Source organism: Dermacentor silvarum, chromosome 6 (assembly GCF_013339745.2).
Source record: "Dermacentor silvarum isolate Dsil-2018 chromosome 6, BIME_Dsil_1.4, whole genome shotgun sequence".
Lineage (NCBI taxonomy): Eukaryota > Metazoa > Arthropoda > Arachnida > Ixodida > Ixodidae > Dermacentor > Dermacentor silvarum.
The window spans coordinates 49870761-49878636 of record NC_051159.1 but is presented as its reverse complement, the minus strand read 5'-3'; positions in this window follow the sequence as shown (position 1 = coordinate 49878636).

Genomic DNA, 7876 nt, shown 5'->3' with positions numbered 1-7876 from the left:
AACGACAAATCAGAGCATTACGCAGTGCCACGTGCGGTTGTCTACCGCGGTCCTTTACGGAGTGTTGTGCCCACATCAGCGTAAATTCGACGGATGCAGTTATGAAAGACTCCTTTTTGTTTTATAGCTCGAGCGATGTTTGTGGAAGCCTCGGAGAAGACCCAGTGCAGAGAAAATAGCGCTTCCGACAGCCCACGGAATCATTCCTCAGCTGTCGGCTCCGAGTGAAAAATGATTTGCACGCTTCCGGCACGCACTCTCCGTATGCGGGCACCCACAGGAACCAACTTCAATCCTCCCTCGCAGCCATAGTAGAAACGAGCTCTTTAGTTTTTAACTCCGTGCTGTTGCTTTTGTTCGGTGGGCCGAATTACAATTATAGCGAGCAGCAAGATGGAAGACTAAAAAAAAAGAAAGAATGGGTACAATGTTAAGAACGATGCCTACGTGACTCGGATGCCCGTCTGTGTTTTCTTCAGGTACTTTCGACGCCGCACTAGTTTTATGGCGTAGATCACCTATGATCCCTACAGTTTAATAGATACTATACGAGGTAACATTATGACTCTTCTTGGCTGCGGCTAAGCTTTCTAAACACTTTTCATGCGGCTACAATGTTTTTGAGTGCGAGGCGATTGATATAAGACTGCCTGGAATACAATCCTCTCGAATGAAAAAAGTTAAGATTTCAACGTTTATCAGACCCAATGACGTAATTTTGCCGTTCGAAAAGCAGATTTTCAAAAATAGAAATCCAGCTGCCAGTGAAGTTTAAGTCTTACGTTTTGGTAACCGAGCCATTCCGATAACTAGTTTTTTTGTGTTTTTTTCTGCTATTGTTTCTTTTTGTTGTTTTTTTACGCCCAACACTCCTAAAACAAATCAACAACCAGTACTCGAATCACGTCACTAGAGCATAATTCTCTGCCAAGGCGGACATTATTCCCCCCCCCCCCAAAAAAAAAAAAAAAACTACAGCTATCCATTCACTAAATATACTAAATACATTTATTACCTGCGTAATTAAGAACTTTGCGGCATACGTTTCTATCACATATATTACACAGGAATCTACGTTGAAATCTACAAACACGGAACTGAACTTTGGTGGCGTTTCCCTTCAATGTTCAATAAACAATTCGCGGAAGAAAGGCAGGCTACTTAGTGGCAGTGAGTAACGAATGAACTGACGAGAAACCATGTGCTTCCTTTGAGACTATTTTTCAACAATTCATTCCGTTATTTATTCGTTTCCGCTCGTTCACTGCCGCGCTACTGTATGCGGTTCAGGTAGGCGTGCGACGGCAGGTATGCGTGCGCAGATACCGCTGGCCGCTCGAGGCACTTTCCGTTCATTCGCGGGCTTCGTTCACCCTCGGAAAAGCACTTTTATCTAGCATGTTTTGCGAAACAGAAAGCTGTATTGGGAGTTTTTCATGTTTCTCTACAATGTTCTCATTGGCACTTTTCATCTAATTATAATATTTCAGAAGTCGATTAATTAATTAGGCCTTCGTAATTAGCTGGCATGCAAGAAATAATCTGAGTATCTCCAAGCCACGGTGAACAAAATTACCTTGGTTCTGCCCTGCTACGTGGCTTTTGTATATTTTTAAATCTTAGTTCATGATAGTTTGGACACCTTGTATTATACCGACTGCAATGTGCCTGAAACGAGGCAAAGGATGCTTCGATATACAAGTGAATTGTTGCTAAATACTGCCCCTGGACAACCTTTGTTCGTGTCTGCCATCAGATAGCGTCATAAATATTTTTTATCCGACGCTGCTGGTGTGAGATCATCAGGTATACTCTTTTAGCATGCCAGACACTTCTCCAAGACATCCTCTTCACCTTTCTCCAAAGTTTTGTCTCGCTCCTTCTTGAACAGGAGCGATGAGACAACACTCATATTTTATTGGAATTATACGGTCACTGTAGGCGCATCCTCACCGTCGCCGCTGCCGTGCTGTCCTGAATAAAGCCCAAGGGCGAGGAGAATGAGCGGCCAGCGTGCCGTATGGTGGTAGCCACGTGCTCTGTTGCGAGTGCGAGGGCAAGCATGCGAGGGAGAGCCGTCAAGGATGTTGGCGTGAACGTTCCTGTCTCCCCGCGCGCCCAGTGTTTAAGGTCACGTGACCGAGTCATGGTCATGGCCGAGAGGAAGACGCGCGTCTCCTCCTCTAGCCCGGCGGTATAGCTGCGCGCGCGGCCCAGTGCATACGCAGCCCGCGCGCCTTTGAACTGTTTAATTGAATTCAATTGAATTATTGAAGCAGAACTGATAGCTAGGCTTGGTGAACTATGTGTGTCGAAACCATCAATTGCGCTATCAGAAAAGAAACTTGAATTTTTTAGAAGATGAAATGTGAGTGTAGTGAACACGCGTGCATTGAGTGTATATAAGTGCTTCTTGCTGGGCTAGGTTGTTTCAATGTTGAGGCATGGTTTTTAGCGCCGCCATTGAAATAAAAAGAGAGAAGAAACAAAAGATCAAGCTTTTCATCCGTTCGTGCCTTCTCTCTTTTTCTTTCAATTGTGGCGCTAAACGTCGTGCCTATATATGTATGTAGCAAGGCTTACGTGAATAAACAATCAGCTGACATTCAGTGTTAAGTGTGTTCCCGTCTCTGCCTGTCTCTCTTCTTGCGTGTTTATCGTAGACTACGTATATGAAGTCAATGTGAACCAACTCACCCGAACCGTGACACTTACCAACTAATATGCTTCTACCCGCTTTTTTTTTGTAATTTGCCTGCGATCTTTCATTCCGCTTCCGCAGATAACACAATCGGCAATGTTGTAGCCTAAGTGGCCCTAGTTACTCATAGCACAGGCACAATAGAGCTGCTATGTCTGGTAAATGACTTGCTTAGTTTGAACTCCTGAACTGTTGCCCCGTCAGTGAATAATATTGCTCATATACAAGTAGTAGAACTTGAAGACGTCACCTTCTGAGCGGTACTAGCCACTGGTTTCTACTATGGGAGCCTGGAGAGCGCATCGAGCGCCCTCGACTGAAGGCTGTCTTGTCCCGGAAGTTGGCGCTTCACGAATTTGCAGCGGCACTTCGCGTGTGTGGGAGTTCAGCCTTTCTTCTTTTCGTCCTCTAATACCTGCCCGCTGTGCCGTAAACTACCGAAGCAGGCCGGAAGAGTCTGTTGGAAAGATGTCCATAATTTTCTATCGCAGTCCTGACAGGGTCGCTAACATGAGTAGCATGCGCTAGAAACAGTGGTAATTGGGAAGGCGCTCGAAGCAGAAGAAGAAAAAAATAAAAATATCGCTATACGCGTTCAGATTATCGCAAGAACTCTCACCACAGACAACAACAATCCCTAAAACGCGGGATACCGCGAACGAAACATTTTTATGCCTGCAATATTGTCTGACCGCACGCACTAGTAAGTGCAGCATACGCCCTCCTTCCGGAACAATCCGCCGCACGACATCGCACTTCCGCTGGTTTCACCTGCGCCCGGCTCGGCGAGCGCCGAAGCGGCAACCAGCAAAACAGTAGAGATCAGTGGTACGAGCTGAAGTGGTTGGTACACGATCAGTGGTACGCGATGCACATCATCGCATAGAGTCGGCCCCATGGCTAATGGATGCGTCTTTTCCTGAACTTGTCTATTGAATTGTTTTGATTCTTCTAGTGGAGCAGTAAAGACATAAAATATGTTGTCGTTACGAGAGCAGTACATGTCGTACCTTGGGGCTTGCATACGTTGTAACTACCGAAGTTTGTATCGTAGCTACAGAAAATTCTGCGCTGTTGTTGCTCGTACCACCACCGCTGGTCGAAAAGGCCCACCGTGTGCCCTTTCACTATAGCTGCTGCGATCCTACAATCGCTGCACCAAAAACTGATTATGCCGCAGAGGCAGTAATTCCAATAGTATATATCCAGGCATCTTGTAGAACACCATTTCTATCGTAAGATAGCCCAGCACTTTCTCGTCGCCACAGGACGACAGGGTTATTACGAAATTTTTTCTCGAACTTTGGCACATTCTTTTTTATCTTTCTCATGTTCCTCTCCGCGAAGCCCCTTCACCAGTCGCGATAAGGAATTCCAAAGCCATGTTCGTGCAGATTAAGCGAACGCCCGAAGGCGGTACCGTCTCCGCCCCGCGCCGTTCCATCATCGTTCTCACTCTTTCCTTGGCCACTCACCAGACAGACGAGAACTCCGCCCTGATGAAAAAATCTCGGGTATTCAATCATTCCGGCAGCTGACTGCGCCCTTCAGCGAGACTCTGGCTGGTACATCGCTCTTTCCCCTCAACGTTGTAACACCTGTCTTTCAGAGAATCACCTACGTGCAGCAATACTCGTGAGATGCGCAGTATTACGCATTGTGTCTGCATGCGTTTCCTTCAGAAACAAAACAGTGCGATAAGACGTAGAGAGTAAATCAGAAAGACGAGAAAAACGACGTAGTCTTTTAGAACCAGAAAGTTGAAGTTCGCGTTAGGATGATGTTACTGCCTGATAGAAATGGCACGTTTATATATATGCCGGAGGGGCCCTAGCGTTAGACTAGGAAAGAGTGCAGGACTCCATCTCATTACCCGATAACAAAGACAGCTGCTAAGAGTAGTGCATATGTGACGTAGTCAAGATGGGCGGGAAAATCGAACATATAACACAACACAGTGTTAACAATAACACAGTGCCGTGTCTTTATTGTTTTCTTATTCTGCTGTGGTTTCTTATTCCTCAATCTTGGCGTAGCTGATATAGATAGGCCGAATAGAAAAAACTGTAAGCCCTTCCACTGGGGTCGAGATGGAACACCAGCGAAGCTGTATTATGGTGAGAATTGTGTATTTCCAATTATGACTATAAGATGTGATGGTGTAATTGGTTATTTGAACTATTAAACAATGAGAAATATGATCCGGTGGTTTTCGTTTATTTAGTGACCACACCGCCATAGGGTGTACGGCAAAGGTTGGCACGTTCTTCATAAACACGTCACCAACGCCACCAGCGTTCGGTGCGAACGCGGGCAAAACGCCGCCGCCGTCGACAACATTTGTGCGCGTTGTTTGTGTGACCGCACACAACCGTTGTCAACACGATGACTACGTGACGGAACGGCCAAACGCCGTTGCCGACACTGTTAGGGGAAAGGCGGGCGAGAGCCCAGAGAGATTCTGCGGCACAGGCGGCAGAGGCCACAAGGCTGCGCGCATGCACCGCAGTGGGAGAGCGGGCACGCCACGCACCGTGTAGGGTGCTCGATGCCCTCCTCGCCCACCACTCCCCTTCCACTGGGAAGTCGCGTTTGCTCTCCGCCGTGCGGTCGCTCCCCGTGAAAGCGCGCGTCCCTCGCCCTCGAGCGCGTTCAATTGGACATAGAACATACGGCCAATGAGTTTTTTTTTTTTTTTTTCTATTACCGGACGCGACCATCGAAGAGTGAGCCCTTAACAGCTTCGCTTGAAAAGGAAATTCGTTGTAACTTGTAAGCACTTCACGAAGTCATGAGAGCAGAGCGCAATCTTTGTGGACCACCTTATCCGTATACGGTTTCTTAATGAAACCGTGCACACATCGTTGTAGAAAGTACAGCTCACAGGGAACCGAATTCCTGAAGGTTCCCGAGTGACCAGTGCATGGGCACCAGACAACCACGGGGGTGAAGAATGCGATAATGCACAATTGCGAGCTTTTCACGCATGAAGATGTCTTTGTGAACGCAGAACCCCAGTTAGCCAGTGGCTATACTAGAAGAGTGTATAATTTGGTTGGCGCAAAAGATAGGAATCATTGCCAGGACGACGAGCGGATGGTGACGTTTAGCACGTTTACCGAGAAATTGCGACCGAGGACAGAGGGCAAGAAGGTGGAACGGGAAAGGACATTGCTGGCGGAAGCAAACGGTGCTTGATGTGGGACCGAAGTAATAAAGAAGTATAAATGCAGTTAAAGAGAAACCTGGCAGCCAAGGCGTGCATGAGGAGGAGGTGGTGATTCGCGGGGCCGGAGGTGGGTCCCGTGACTACACACGTTACTGTCTATACCTGCCGTCCGAAATTCGTGCCAACAGCATCTCGCGCCGGCCAATAGTGAGGTCGTGCGCCCGAGCGCCGCAACCGAGGCGAGAGCACGGGTGATCGGGCGCGTTGCCCCGGCGGCGTGGCTCGTGCACGATGCCCCCGATGGTCAGCAGCCGAGCCAGCAGCAGACGAAGGAGTGTGCCAGCGTGTATAGCTAGCTTATAACCCGCACCGAGGGCCTGTCGCGCTCTCCCACTCCCTTGATCGTTTTGGCCGGCACAGAGACCACACACGCTCGCCATCTTTTAGCAGCGGCGGCGGCGAATGTCTCAATCCAGTCGCGCCTCGGCGAAAGCGCGGCGGCTCTTCGCGCCGTCCGCGGGCCGTATAACTGCCCCGGCTGGCGAACTCACAGCCGCCGCCGCCGCCGCGGCGTCGTCGTCGTCTCCCCCTCCTGGGGGCAAAGCCGTTGCGTCGCTTCGGCCAAATTACACTTAATGTTCCCCTTAGCTCGTCTTCTTCCTCCGGCGCGCTGCTTCACCCTCGCCGCCGGCTGTTGCCGCCGCCCTAGGAGAGCCGGCGCGCGCTCCCCGTAATGGTCGGGCGCTCACCAAGGGCTTGCTGCCTCTCCTTTGGCACTGTCTTCTCCGTCTGTCCCGGTAATTGCCTTTTCTTTATGTCTTCCTGCCGGCGCTGCTGCGGGGAAGCGCCTACTACTGCCGTACGACTGCGGAGAGAAACGTGGGCATAACTACCTGCCGTCCAGCCTTTGTAACATGCCATCTGCGTTTGTAGTGCGCGCATTTGGACGCGTGTGTGTACACACGTGGGGTGGCACTTCGTGCGGGGCGCCCCGCTTCCGCAATCTTCGACCGGGAGGCCCTCCCCGAGGATCGACTCCCGCGATGAAGACATTTGGGAGGGCCGACGTTCGCCGGGAGGCGCGCTGGTGCGGGCCTCCCTCTCTGCGCCCAATGGGTTTCCGAAGGAACCCTTCTACATTTTGCGTACGGTGCATTGGTTATTTAGTTTTCCTGAGCTCTTTCTCTGTCGTACGGTCCTCGAGGTCCCCTTAGAACCACCGGACAATTGTCGCTTTGTGGCGATCCGTGGTCGCGGAGGCCGCGGTTTGCGAATGGTTGGCGATGTTCAGTATGGTTTGGCCGCACGTTTGCCCGCCCTGCGCCACATTTAAATTTCTTTGGCGTACATATAATGGATCTAACTATTTCATTACCAGGTCTATATATATCAATAGATTTGACCGATAGTTTTTCCATGCGTTTTTATACATCCATGTTGGAATTCTTCTGCCAGAAACATCGTGCGCCTTCTGAAATGATGACTGAACTTTAGCTATTTGTCACATTTGACAATTCTTCGCAGACTGGCGAGTCTGGAAAAATAAAATTTCGACTGAAGGTATCAACGAGATTAGCCTCCAGGTGCTCCTAGCAATTATTCAATAAAAGACTCGAAATCTGCGCTTCGGTCAACTCGGCAAGACAATTTTCAAATGACACCAGCAGTGAACACACAGAAGCTTATGTCGGGTTATCATTTTTCTGATCAGAAGCTAACAAAATAAAACTAGAAAGCATCCAAAGAAAATCTATTAGTTTCATCTTCAACTGTTATAGCTGGAAAGTATCCCCATCTAACCTCCTACAACAGCAGAACAAGAAAAACTTTCAACGAGGCGTTATCTTGACAGGTTAAAACTTTTTTATTTGTTATATCACAACATGTTAAGAATTGATCAATCCGCATTCATAGCGCCTGCCATAAGTCGCTTTACTCGTTCTGTTCACCCAAGAAAGTTATCTGAGCTTAAATTCAGGACTAGCACCTTCATGTACACTTTCTTT